The sequence below is a fragment of the Chinchilla lanigera genome, unplaced genomic scaffold (assembly GCF_000276665.1).
Source record: "Chinchilla lanigera isolate Chin_1 unplaced genomic scaffold, ChiLan1.0 scaffold00004, whole genome shotgun sequence".
Taxonomy (NCBI): Eukaryota; Metazoa; Chordata; class Mammalia; order Rodentia; family Chinchillidae; genus Chinchilla; species Chinchilla lanigera.
Window position 1 is genome coordinate 4809351 of NW_004955405.1, and position 14959 is coordinate 4824309.

The 14959-nt window shown below is 38.9% G+C and overlaps 1 long non-coding RNA gene across 2 annotated transcripts in view; it reads right to left on the minus strand.

The window, feature by feature from the left end:
- LOC102011728 overlaps nucleotides 1-14959 on the minus strand; it is a 30624-nt gene that overhangs the window by 6704 nt on the left and 8961 nt on the right. Inside the window, exons 2-3 of one of the 2 annotated variants that reach the window (XR_259362.2) lie at nucleotides 14579-14659; nucleotides 4049-4429 (exon numbers count right to left, since the gene is read on the minus strand). This is a non-coding gene — a long non-coding RNA (uncharacterized LOC102011728). Of the gene's footprint in view, nucleotides 1-4048; nucleotides 4430-14578; nucleotides 14660-14959 lie in introns of those variants that run through there. The other variant, XR_001235207.1, reaches the window with a different exon arrangement.

Consider the following 14959-nt stretch of genomic DNA (forward strand, 5'->3'; position numbering starts at 1 on the left):
TTTTTTTTTTTTGGTTTTTCTCCGGTACCGGGAACCGAACTCACGACCTTGCGCTTGCCAGGCAGGCGCTTTTGCCACTGAGCTAAATCCCCAGCCCCCGTTGTTGTCTTTTTGAGGCAGGGTCTCACTATGCAGTTCAGGCCAGCCTTGAGCTCACTTTGTAGCCCAGGCTGGTCTTGAACTCACAATGATTCTCCTGTCTCAGGCTCCTGAGGGCTGGGATTACAAGTGTGTGCCACCACGCCCGGCCATTTGCTTCTGTTTTCACAGACGAGTCATCTTAGCATAAGGGAGTCTGTATAACAGCTTCCTCTCCCAAAATATAGGATACAGGTTTCACACTGTATTATCAAAATTCAATTACAAAAACAAATGGGGGAATCTTTCCCTACAAAATTCATATGTCATAATAGACTTCACTTGACAATATATACTACTAAATTTTAAAATTTCACAAAAGATGGCAGTACAGCAGCAGAAAGACAATTCAATCAGGTAAAGCAAAAAAAAAAAAGCTAATTTTAGGTCAAGGATATGGTTGTGTTTTGCTAGAGTATGCTATCCAGCTATACCATTAAGCCAGATCTGAAGAAGAAGTTGACAATAATGAGGCTAGATTCGGCCTGAGGCCTACTGAAGAAATTGACAGAATGGAAATCTAAGGTCTAAATGGGTGATAGAGCATATAGAAATAACTGAGCTGAAAGTTACCAGTATTCTAAAGACAGAATAAAATACAAAACATGCATGTTCATTATAGATAAAAGATTCTATTCCTCCCAAATTTTTCTTTTTTTTTTTTTTTCTGGTACCAGGAATCAAACTCACAGCCTTGCGCTTGCCAGGCAGGTGCTGTGCCACTGAACTAAATCTGCAGCCTCTCTGTCTTGGTTACTTTTTTCTCACTGCTGGGACAAAATACCTGATGCCCAAAATTAAGGAAGGAAAGGTTTATTTCGCTTACAGTTCGGGGAAATTTCAGTCTGTACTTGGCAGATTATAAGGTAGAGTGGCACATGGCAAAGAGCTACAGCTAAGGGCAGCAGAACACAGCTAAGCTGCAAGCACACACCAGGGCAGAATCGGGGAGGAATGTTCTCAAGCACTCTTTTCCTCTCCCTTACATATGCAAACTATCCACTCCCAGGCGGGTGCAGCTCTCACACCCACAATCATTCAACTCTAATAGCCTGCCCCATGGTCGCTTGAGGCTTTGGGGGGACACACAGGTTCAAACCATAACACCCTCCTTTCAAATTTTTCTGATTAGAAATCTCTGCTAATTGACAAAAAACAATCTGACTAGTCTACTGTTACAATTGATACATTGTGTCAACTTGAGGAGTCTAGAAGCTTAACTAAGTAACTCAGCAGTTCTACATCCTGGGGTGAAAAGGACATGCCCTTCCTGCTCAAGGATGTTATTCATTGTGTTAACTTGAGAAGTTTAGAAGGTTAACTATGTGACTCAGTAGGGAGCCAGTGTCCTTACTTTGTATGCATACTGAGCCTTTGCAAGAGGAGGGCACGGAGATGGTGCGGGCATGGGCAGATGGCCAGTATACAATATAAGAGAGGAAAAGAGGCTTGCTTCTCCCCTTGTGCTCTTGCAGCTTTTGCTGTCTTCTGCCATGTTGAACTGTTGTCCCTGTGCCATGCTACCCTGCCTTGGAGCCAGCTGATTATAGACTAAAATCTCCACAAATTATAAGCTAAGTAAACCTTTCCTTCCTTAATTTTGGGCATTGGATATTTTGTCCCAACAAGGAGAGAAAAGTAACCAAGACATCTATTTATAATTATAAATTCCTAAAATTGTAATAGAGTTACTATAATTCAATTTGGTCAAAAAATTCTGATTGTACTCTGATTTTGTAAAGATGTTTGTTAGTTCTGTGTACTTGTTATTTGCCTATTTGTCTGTCATATCTGTGAACAGCTGTTCCCTTTTTTAGCTCAACAATTATCCTCTTTTACCATTTGTTCAAAATACAATTTGGGTTATAGATTGATAAGCACGCTTTCACCTGTGTTACCAGCTGGTATAAATGATACCAAAACTGATTTTCTCATAGTTCATCAAAAAATTTAAGATAATTAACAAAAATTCCTTAGAGTGGGAAGAGATTATTTGACAAGACTCCAACTGGTGACTAGAGGAGTGGCAAGTCTTTGATCATTAATAAGGAGGCCCCAGTGATCTCCGGAGTCTCTTGGGAGACACACCAATAATTTGGTCATTGGTCAAAAGATAAAGTTTCTCAAAATATTACAATAAGGTTTTCTCATAAAAGATGCTCTTAGTACAAAACAAAACTGAACTAAGAAACAAAGGCTTCCAGATGTGTATGATGACTCATTATTGTTAATCTCATGGTGTATTAAATGTATTCATGATTCCAGATGTACAGGTCTTCCAAAATGTAAAACAGATTGTTTATTATGAAAGTACTTTTCTTTCAGATTCAGACCTCTGCCTTTAACAAAAAACTTGTGGCGTACATTCCATTAAAGGACAACTAATTAAGTAAAAGCTTCTTATGTATTAGATAGAGATGATTAGTTAAAAGGGTTATGTTATGTCAAAATGAAAAATTAAGTATGTTATAAAATGTCATAATGATTGTCATGCTGCAATGTTATATATGGTCTTGATTTCTAAATTTGTATGCAAAAATATGTAACTATTGTCTGTTAACATTACATAAAGATCTTAATATTAGAATATTCATGGTTGTTAGAAAATAACAGTTCAATTTTATGTTCTAAGGTGTTTGATATTCAGATAAGATAGTAATATTAAGCTTACTGCCTCCCTTACAATGTGATGTCATTAAGCTTCTCTTCTGGATGTTTAGCAACCGAGGTTTGGATACCAAAAATTAGAGAGATTAGACGGGCTAAGAGTATAGCCAATATTTTGGCTCTAGCCCTCCAACATCAATGAGGACCTAGAACATTAGAGAACCTCTGCTGTGACATCCTATAACTCAGTTGAGTCCCTAATTTTCTGATTAAGGAGATTATGGGACCACAGAAGATAGTGATTCAAGATGTATAGTGTACCTAAGGAGAGTCACCAGGAGAGAAAAAAAAATCTCTCAAGCTTTCATAGAAAGCAACTTGGTCAAAAAATGGTTGTAATTCATCCTGATGGTGGACACTGACAGAAGATCTAAGAGGTTCTGTACTTGGTTCCGAGGTAATTCCTGAGGAAACTTAACTAACCTTGATAGATGGCAAAGAATTGATTAATGCAGGTCTCACTTTATTTGGTCTTAAACATCCAGCAGAAAAGTATAACCACAAGATGTATTTAAAAACTATGTCATAATAATATGCTAGCTATAAAAGGTTCAAATCACTAACAACTTCTGACAATTGCCAGCTGTAACTCACTACTGTTATGGATTATTGGACTATATATGGTTAAATTGCTGTATGCAAGTGTTGGGAGTGACTGAAGCTGGAAAGTAAGTATGAGTGCAGGACGAAGCCAGCCTGAGAACATGGGAACACTTCGAAGCATGCTGTTATAGCTTAACTGACTGCTGGGTAGAGAAGCTGAACTTAATAACCTCTCTAGGGTATAAATAAACACTCTTCTGTTCTTGGGCAGTTCCTCCCCTCTACTTAAAGAAGAAAGGAGCTCCACCTGACCAAGCTTTTTGTTTCTTGTCCATCTTTTCCTCATTCTCACCCCTGTCCCTTCCTGGGGTACAGCAAAAGCCCAAAGAATCCCTACATTTGGTGCCCAACATTGTGCTCCCAGTAAGGCCAGAGTGGGCAGCAAGAACGCTTCCCAGAGTGCACACAATAAGGAGGGGGAAGCACACTGGCAGAGCTGGTGCTCAGCACTGGAGTGCTTTGGCACTGGTGCATCAGGTATTAAACGTGGGCATACGGTCCTCTTGGGTCAGAAAGTATCTAGGCTTCAAAAAAGCCACAGAGAGAAAGGTATATTGAAGCACTGGCAGTTAAAAATGGGGCAAGTAGTCTCAGGACTCCTGGGGTTATATATATAGAAGTGTTTGTTGCATGTTTGAATCCTGTATTTACTTTTATTTGGGGGGTATTCATAAGAAAAGGTTTTAGAACCATAAAGTATTTGGCTCAGAACATTATTTTAACATCAAACCCCGAGCATGAGCAGGGGAGGGCAGAGCAAGGGTATTGCCTATAGAGCTTAAGCCCTCTAGCCTCATTCAATTTAAAAGAAAAGGAGTGGTGGGGCACAAAAGGACCTTGTCCCACCAGAGAGGTTTCCTCTCAAATTCCATCTTTAGACATATATACCCTGTTACTGAAGTTCAAGCTCCCAATGATGCAAGGCAAATAACATGTCTTTGGATTTGTGCAGATATGAGCTCCCCGTATGTGCAAGGGGCTGCCTTCAAAGCAGCTGTCACTCAGGCTATTCATCCACAGTCTGGAGGAAAAGGAAAAAACAAGGCTGATTATTTTTTTTGTGGGGATGAGGGGCATGTTGCCCAAAACTGCTTTGTTGCACTGTAGAGGCAGCATAGCCATTATCTGTCTCTTCAAATAAACCTTCCAGTCTTTGCACAAAGTGTCAGTGAGGGTATCATTGGGAAAATAAGTGTAAATCTAAACCTGATATGAAATGTCAGCCCCTCCTGGAAACCTCCCAATGGGCTTGCCTCAGCCCCCTCAAACAATAGGGGTGCAGACTGGGTGCTGGGAAGGCCCTGCGCTCAGTCCTAAGCAGACTCCGCTGGGATTTTCCAGCCACCCACATGTCTGCAGAACAGCCGTGGCTATCCAAGCGACACCAATTACAGGCCTTTGCACCTGGGGCTAAATAGGAGGGCCCTAACTGCAGCATGCTTTGGCTCTCACTGCGACTTGCATCATGCCTGTTCCTGACACCAGGAATTCATTCAGCACAAATATTGTCTGTGCTCAAAACAGGGCTTTGGACAAAAACAAAATATCCAGCAGCCACAGCAGGCTTGCCCAGTGCCTGCAGTCAAATGGCTGAGACAATGGCTGTGTATTCCCCTTTCCTTCCCCCTAGCAAACTGGATCCCCAAAAAGCGCTCTGCACACCTCTGCTACACTGCCCACCCAATTAGTAGGTGGCTGTGGCTACAGAGGCAGTAAGTGCCATGCCCACATGGGAGGGGTCACAGGCAGTGGAGCCCATTCCCGACAGAACAGCAGGACAGTGGAGGCCCTGCCAGCAGCTCCCCCAGCCTGAAGGGAATAAAGTAAAAGCTGCATCCAGATGCTGCAAAGAGACTAGGTTTGCCTGTGGTCACTGATTTGGACTATATAAGAAATCCAATTACTCAGAACCTTACTTAATGACCCCAGATTCTCCTGTCACTCAATTGGTTATTTTTTCCCTTGGTAAAAATTGGAAAATTCGTAATTAAGGTAAGAGATCCAAGGGTTTTGGATCTGACAACTATTGGTTTCACTAGATCAAACAAAATCACCCTGAGCTAGAACTACCTATTAGAGAAAAAAACTATTTAAAGTGCTTTAAATAGGTGTGGATGTTTCTGTTATTGCCCAGTACTGTTGGCTTAAAACACAGCCTCTGGATGTAGCCAGTACAGACCCACAGGGAGAGGGCAATGTTTCTCACCCTAGCAAAAGTGTTAAGCTGCTAATCTGGAAGGATATAAACTATGACAACTTCTTCATGTTTGGGTGACCTTACTCAACAAAGACAAGAAAGGATGTTACAGTGAGCTATTGTTTAGTATTGACACTTGCCAAGGAGCATCCATATGTGAGTGGTTTTATTCTCCTAACATAATGGCTCTGGCCAGTAGCTAAGTGGGAAAAGATTCCCTCTCACATGAACCTATCCTGTAACTGGCATCCATCTTATGGACAGATACACATTGTATGTCTTGGAGTTTTTAGAGGTAATTAATCCAGCTAGGTAAATTAATCTGAATGGCCTTTTTCAAGTGTATCCCAAGAGTCTTTGTGTCTACTCCTAGACATTGCACTGATCTTTTTAAGAGGGATCCTAAAAATGTCCTGAAAATTTATTTCTTTGCAATTGTACAGAGAGTAAAAATTATGGCAGTGACTATTAGTTTGTGACAGTATTCAGAAATCATGGCAAGCAGCCACACTATCCTGATGCTTGCTGATGATATAGCCTGCAATCCTAACAATCCTAAACAAGCTACTGTGTTTAGTCACAAGAAAATAAAACTAAGCCAGGTGTGGTGGTGCACACCTGTAATCCTAGCACTTGGGAGGTGGAGGCAGGAGTGTCGTTGCAAGTTGAAGTTCAAGATCAGCCTGGTCTACAAAGTAAACTCAAAGCCAGCCTGAACTGCATAGCAAGATTCTGTCTCAAAAATACTATGTGTGTGTGTGTGTATATATATATATATAACTAAATGTGTATAGAGATGACATAGAAGTGGATTACAGAAGCTATGAGGTGACTATGAGAAAATTTTTACAGATATTAACAGGGGGGATTCTGCCTAGTACTCCTAGGTTAAAACATCTTTATGATGATGGAGGTAATATTTTTATTTATATGACAGGACCTGGTAAAAATGGTTTCTTGAAATTTCAAGATTATGGGCTGAGGATATAGCTCAGCAGCACAAATGCCTACCTAACAATTGCAAGGTCTTGAGTTCGATTCCCAGCACCAAAAAAAAAAAAAAAAAAAAAAAAAAGAAATGTCAAGATTCTGAAAAAATTGCTGACATAGAACTTGCAGATTTTTTTAACAGATGTGGCAATTACCCCAAACTGTTCAGATTGACCTTAAATGATCTTCATATTTTACTTTGTGACGTTAATTAACTCTGCCCACCTTTTGGGCTGATTTTTTTTGGTGTTTTAATTATCATTATCCTTCAGACAAGTTAATTTGCTTCTGTTTTTACAGATGAATTATTTTAGGGTAAGGAGGGCTAAAGGATGGCTTCCTCTACCAGAATACAGGCACATCATGTTCCTTGTTTTATTGGTCATATAACATCCCTGTCCCCTATTGCTGGGGCCTCTCACTGAGGGAAACACTGTCACAGACAAATTGCTGGCTACTATCACTGTTATTCCCTCAGATACCATTCAATAGGCTTCTGCTTCTCATGCCACCTTTCATCAAAATGCTTCTGTCCTGCATAAACAATTCCGTTTGACCCAGGAATAGGCCCAAGAAATTGTTAAGCAATGTTCTTCATGTGTAATACACCTTTCCCCACCTTCTATGAGGGTCACTCCCTGAGGGCTACACCCTAATCATCTTTTGCAGAGGGATGTCACTCACATTCCTGAATTTGGCTCTTTACACTAGGCCCACATTTCAGTGGACACTTCCTCAGGGTTATTTTGCTTCTGCCTGCACTGGTCAAGAGGCTAAACATGTCACTGCTCATTATTTGGATACCTTCAGTGCCCTTGGTTGCCCATAGGCACTTAAGACTGACAATGGCCCAGCATATACAAGTGCTGCTTTCCAAAGGTTTTGTAACACTTTTCATATTTCCCTTACCATAGGGATTCCTTATAACCCTCTAGATCAAGTAATTATTGAATTTACTCACTGTATGAACAAACTTCAGTTACAAAAACAAAAGGTGGAATTTTTCCCTACAAAATTCACACCTCATAAGAGACTTCACTTGGCAATATATACTATTAACTTTTTAAATTCTACAAAAGATGGAAATATAGCAGCAGAAAGACAATTCCATCAGGTAAAAGAAAAAAGGCTAGGAAGGTTCCATTAAAGAGTTCTCCATACTGGACAATGGAAGGGACCCAGTCTGCTACTTACCTGGGGTAGAGGATGTACTTGTGTTTTTCCAGAGAATGCTGAGTGACTTATTTGGGTACCAGAGCATGCTACCAGGTTATATCATGAACTCAGAGCTGGGGAAGAAGGTGATTCTACCTTTTGGGGAGCTGGTGTGCAGTCCTGTGACCATGATGATAAACAAGGATAAGGCTAAATCCAACCCGGGGCCAACCAAAGAAATTGACCCAGAAGGCCCAGGAAATTCTAACCAAAATAGGAATTAAAGATCTGAATAGGGCCAGGCATGGTGATTCACACCGGTAATCCCAGCACTCAGGAGGCTGAGGCAGGAGGATTGTTATGAGTTTAAGACCACCCTGGGCTGCAAAGTGAGCTCAAGACCAGCCTGAACTGCATAGCGAGACCCTACTTCAAAAAGACAAAAAAAAATCTGAATAGGTGATAGAGTATGTAGAATTAACTGAGCTGAAAGTTACCAGTATTCTTAAAACAGAATAAAATTATATATATATATATATATATATATATATATATATTCATTATAGATTAAGGATTATATTCCTTCCAGATATTTTTGATAAGAGATCTCTGTTAGTTGATGAATAACAAAATCTTTCTAGTCTATTTATAATTATAAATTTCTAAAAATTGTATTAAAGTTACTATAGTTCAATTTGGTAAAGAATATATTTGAGGGTACTCTGATTTTATAAGATGTTTGTTTCTACGTTCTGTGTACTTGTTTACGTTTGTCTGTCATTGTATGAACAGCTGTTCCCCTTTACTTTGAGTTTAACAATTTTCTCTTTTAACATTTGTTCGTAATACAATTTAGGTTATAGATTTAAAAGCATGCTTTCACCCAAGTTAACAGCTGCTTTAAATGATATCAAAATTAGCTCTCTCACAGCTCATCAAAAATTAAGCTATTTAACCACAATCCCTTAGGGTGAAGAGACATTATTGGGCAGAACTCCAATTGGTGAATAGAGGAATGGCCAACCTATGTTCATTAATAAGGAGTCCCCAGTGATATCTAGAGTTTCTTGGGAGACACCCTTAATAATTTGGTCATTGATCAAAAGATCAAAGTTTTTCAGAAAAAAGTTTTTTCACAGAAATTGCTCTTAATATGAAACTAAATTAAGAAGCAAAGGTTTTCACATGTGTATGGTCTTTCATTATTGTTAATCGCATGGTATATTAAATGTATTTATCATTTCAGATGTATAGGTCTTCCAAAATGTAAAGCAAGGATTGCTTATGGTACAACTTTTGTTCAGATTCAAAGCTTTGCCTTTAACAAAAAACTTATATATATATCCCATTAAAGGATAAGTCAGAGAAAAGCTTCTTATATATTAGAGATGTTTCATTAAAATATCATCATGATTTTCATGTGGCAATGTTATGTATGGTTTTGATTTCTAATTTCAATGTAAAAATATGTAAATATTATCTGTTAATATTCTGTAGGGATCTGAATGATAGGATATCCATGACTATTAAAAAATAACAGTTCCATTTTGTGTTCTAAAGTGTTTGATACTCAGACAGATAGTAATGTTGTCACAGCAACTGGGCTGACTTCCATAGAAGACCAAAGGATTCTATTTAGGCTAAAAAAAAAAAGTGTATTGAAATTAGGCTGGCCACTATACATCTCCCAACTAACAAGTCAGGAAATGTCAGCCCTGTCCTTGTCTTTGTTTCAACTTAAATACACTTTTGGTTTCTATGGTAACAGAATGGAATGTTGCAGCCACTGCTCAGGTGGCCACACATTGTTTTTCATTCACTGGGGCCAGGTCAGGCCGCGGGCATGAGCTCAAGCACAATGATATTAACATACTTCTCACATTAACATACAACATTAATATACAACCACACATTTTGTTTTATGGTTATAATGTTTAAGCAGAGCCAGGGAAAGAATGAAACAACCCAGGCAGGGTCATACATGGTTATCTAGGCCTGGGTGTTCCCTGTCTTCAAAGAAATATTCCAGGGCAAAGTTAACTCTTCATAACCCCTCTGGGATGCTTCTCAAGACACATTCGAGGGTTGTACTAAGACTACTCTAATTTAAGAATGATATACTAAGACACGCCATCCCCTACAATGTTAAGCTTGCTGTTCCTCTCCTGCAGGTGAGAGGAATTGCCCAAGAACAGGACAGTGTTTAGTATCATTAGACACAAGGTTGCCTAGTATAATGTCATTAAGCTTCTCTTAAGGATAATTAACAACTGAGATTTGGAGACCAAAGAATTAGAGAGATAAATGGGCTAAGAGGATAGCCAATATGTTGGCCCCAGCCGTCCAAGGTCAGTGTGAACCCAGGACAGGTGAGAACCTCTGCTGTGGCATCCTATAACTCAGGTGAGTCCCTGATTTTCTGATGAAGGAGAGTATGGGATCACAGAGGAAAGCGATTCAAGTTGTACCATGTGCCTAAGGAGAGTCACCTGGAGAGAAAAAAGCCTCTCAAGATTTTATAGAAAACAACGTGGTTAAGCAATGGCTGTGAGTTATCCAGATGGCTGATGCTGAGATGCTGACAGTGGGTCTAAGAGGTGCTATGCGTGGTTCCAAGGTAATCCTGAGAAGACTTAACTGACCTTGATAGTGAAAAGTGACTAATATGGATCTCGCCTTAACCTGGTCTTAAATATCCAGTAGAAAAGTGTAACCACAAGATGTATAAAAAGCAATGCTGTAGCAAGTTGGTAGCTGTAAAAGGTTCAAATCACCAACTTCAGACAATTGCCAGCTAGACTGATAACTGACCACTGTTTCAGATATTTGCCCTGTATTCTCTGAGCACAGCTTTTCCAGCTTCAACTAAACACCCATCATTTACAAAACAGAGAACAGAGATATGTTGGGAGCAGCTGAAGCTGGAAAGTAAATACAAGTGCAGGATGAAGCCAGCCCCAGAACATGGGAGCTCCTCAAAGCATGCTGTTGTAGCTTAACTGACTGCTGGGTAGAGAGACTGAACCTAGTAACCTCTCTAGGGTATAAATAAACACTCTCCTGTTCTTGGGCAGTTCCTCTCCTCTGCTTAAGAGAGAAAGGAGCTCCATCTGACCCAACTTTTTTGTGTCTTGTCTATCTTTTCCTTATTCTCCCTGCCATTCCTTCCTGGGATACAGCAAGAGCCCAACAGATCCCCAAGTACAGGTATGAAAAATCTTTGGACTGGAAATCTTTAGCCTAAACCAGTAAGTTCATCAAAAATAAAAAAGACTACAGAGTTCTGCAAACATAGCTTCTCCAACTGCAGCTAAACATTTATCATTTACACAACTAAACAGAAAAGGGAGAGATATTGGGAGTGGCTGAAGATGTTGGAAACTGGTTATATGTGTGGAGGCAAGACAAGGCCACAGTGCCTAAAGCAGTCAAGCTACCCCAGTCTTGAGAAAAGCATCCTGCCTGGACAATTTCAGTCATTTGTCACTAGGCAACCTGTGTCCTGTGATACTAACTTTGCAAGAGTATAAATAAATGTCCCCTCTGTTGCTGTTCAGTCCTCTTGCCCATCCAGTAGGAGGCCCCCACCTGACCTCAATCTTGTTTCTTGTCTTTATTTTCTAAATCCCCTCAACCTTTTCTCCCAGGGTCCACCGAGAGACCACCAAGTCCCAACAACTCAGAGTTAGTAAGGGTGCGTATGGACGTCTGTTGAACTCTGTAATGACCCTAGAGTAAATATACAGTGTCTGTAGAGTGAACACACATGTACATATGTGTGTATGTTAGTGCATACATGTGAGTACACACTGCCTTAGAGTTAGTAGCCCTCTGCTTTGCTTCTCTTATATTTTACTGGAGGTGGGGGCAGCCTATCCTGTGTGCATCTGGCTTTCCTCCTGTGTCCTGCCTGTCAGCTCTTTTCCTGGTGTCTTGGTCCAAGTCCCGAGGCCATTTGGTGCCTTTCTTTATCTGGCTTTTCTCTTTTTCTACCCCTATCTTTGATTTGCTTCTCAAGGGAATCTCTCTGGTAAAGTTTGTTTTTAACTCCTAGTCAGGATTAGCTGGAAGACTTTAGAAGGCCCGTATGTTATTTTCTCATCTACAGACCCTGTCCCTACAATTGGATCCAAGTGTGGTAGCACACACCTTTAATCCCAGCACGAGGGAGATTGAGACAGGAGGAGTGCTACAAGTTTGAGGACAGCCCGGGCTACATAGTGAGTTCAAGAACAACCTGAACTACGTAGTGAGATACTTTTTCAAAAAATAAAACAAAAAACACAAACAACTAACAGGTAATTAACAGGATTTGGGAAGCTTTATATTTGTACTTATTTTGATTGAAAAAGTGAATTCTATCCCCATAGAGACCTTTGTGGTTTGGGGTTTATTTTTGGTACTGGGAATCAAACTCAGGACCTTGCACTTGCCAGGCAGGTGCTTGTGCCACTGAGCTATATCCCTGGCCCACCATAGAGACCTTTGAAGCAATATGCTTTTTTCTGGAAATTTAGTGACCACACTTGAGTTGCCCTACAGACATAATTTTATCTTATAGTCTCTATTCCAGAAACTTTATCTTAACCTTGTTAAAATAATACAAAACACTTTTACACTAATTAGAAATGATGTTTTTCTGTGGTTAAGTAGACTGTATATTCCTGGAGGTATCTTTAGCCCTATTTCTACTTTGAGAAAGAGGCATTAGGTACTACTGTGGGAAATAATTCAGGGAAAGAAGGTAGAGAGAGTGTGGTGGATACAAAAACAAAGTCTATTAAAGATGAGTTTTAAAAAATTCAGCTACTCAATCCTTCAGTTCATGAGCATGATGACTGGGTGTTCGTGCCATCTGCAAGAAATGTGCCTCCCTCAAATCTTGTTATGTTGTCGGCACGTTACCCATCTGAAGTGAAAAAAAAAATTCAACTACTCAAAACTTAATATCAAGAGTATTTTCAGACAGTTTCTAGACAGCTTTTTAGTAATGTCTCCAACCCTTCCCTTTCCCTTCTATTCATTAATTTATTTTTGGTTTTTTGCAACACAGTCTCAGTATGTAGCCTAGGCTAGATTTGAACTTACTATGTAGCCCAGGCTGGCCTCAAACTTGAAACCCTCCTGCCTCAGCCTCCCAAGTACTGGGATTTCTCTTCCCATTTAAAAGGTGTATATTTTTAGACCATAGTGACTACATACGGTAATGTCTTCATTTTAAACTTCATATTCTCTTTGTTCTGTAAGTAACTATATAGTTAATGCTCAATATCTGTGATTACATCCATGTCTCCATAGATATTTTCAATTCACAAAGCTCATCCTCTGATAGGCAACTCAGTATTACTGAACAATAACCAAAGAGTTCTTATATAACATTAATAATATGTTTGAGACTTCATATTTGAAAAGCACTTTTGCTTGTTATAAAATTCCTGGATTCCATCTCACACTCTCTAGTATCCATGGTTTTCTGACAAGAGATTTTCTATGGAAGGAGGTGATGATAATGTAATAAGTAATAAGATAATGTAATGAGTTGCTTTCCTTGATCAAGATGTCCAGAGCACTCTGTTCTCCTTTAAAGTTTAATTTTTATCACTTCTCGGCCTTTGGGCTAAGATCAAGTGTAAAGTCTAAATTTTACTAGAACACACCCTAGTGTGGCCCATGCAGGTTGATACTCACAGGTAAATTATGTGGCTCTTCTAGTACACAGTTTAATTTTCAGAAAAAATTTTTTTGTCTTTTTTTGAGACAGGGTCTCACTGTGCAGTTCAGGCTGAACTTGAGCTCACTTTGTAGCCCAAGCTGGCCTCCAACTCACAGTGATCCTCCTGCCTCAGCCTTCTGAGTGCTGGGATTACAGGCATGCACCACAACGCCCGGCTAGAAAATATTTTTTGGATTATAGTTTTTAGTTATTTCTTCCCTTCCTTTGCTTTGGTTGCCTTCCTTAGATATTCCTATCATAATTATGTTGGATCTTCTTTGCTTATCTTCAATATTTGTTATTTTTGTTTTAAAATTTATTTTCCCTTTTTACTAGCAATTTTTAATAAGGTATTATCTACTATGTGTTACATATATTTTAAATTTCCTTTCTAATGAATTTTTTCCTTTTATTGAGTTTGGTCACATTTTTTTTTTTTTTTTTTTTTTTTTTGAGACAGGGTCTCACTATGTAGTTCAGGCTGGCCTTGAGCTCACTTTGTAGCCCAGGCTGGGCTTGAACTCACAACAATCCTCCTGCCTCAGCTCTCTGAACACTGGGATTACAGGCATGTGCCACAGACCAACTATTTATTAAAACAGTTTTTGTTTATCCCGTAAATATTTATTGAAATCTTCTATGTGCAGGCATTGTTATCTAAAGTTGAGCCACACTATCCAATCTCCAGATGCATGAAAGAGAAATAAAAACTTACAGTTTTCTATAACTAAAATTCTGGAGTTATGAAGCAAACAACAGCTAACTAATATACTATATTTAACAATTACTAAATCTTATTTTTACTCTCAACAAAATACTGTTATATTATGAATTCTCCATTCTTTAAATCCTCACTTTGACTTTATCAGTTGGATTGTATTTTTTTAGGAAACTTTTTAAAATGGCATGTTTCAAAGAATTAAAAGTATGGCTGTTTTTTCTTATTTTTCCTTCCATAAATAAATAATGCATTTGTGATCTAGAAAACGATTGAGTTACAGTATTTGTAGATGCTGCACCATTTCTGTCTGAAATTTAGTTTGACAGAAAAAAGTTTTGCCTGATGTTTTTTCTAAACCTTTATATGCCCTACGAATTTCCTAGAAAATACTTACAAGATATGTATTTGATTCTCCAAATCTGAAATCTTCAATATTGAAGGTTGATTCTGCTTTGAATGCAGTGAGTTCTCTCACCTGCAGATTAATGGAAGAAAGTTCGTGAAGATTTTCTATTATATTTTGGGGGTGTACAATTAGTTATACCAATTACTTAAAAGTTGCTTCTCCTTTTTTTATTTTTTTAATTTTAAAAATAAAAGGAGGAAAACATTAACAGACAGACAACCATTTACAAAATAGCAAAAGAACAATACAAACAGTACAGAGTTGCAAACAAAGCAGTAGGAAATTAACAATGCTTGTTGTATTACATATTGATATCTTCAAAGTGGTTTCTCATGAAAACAGATAGAGACATGCAATATTGATCAATCA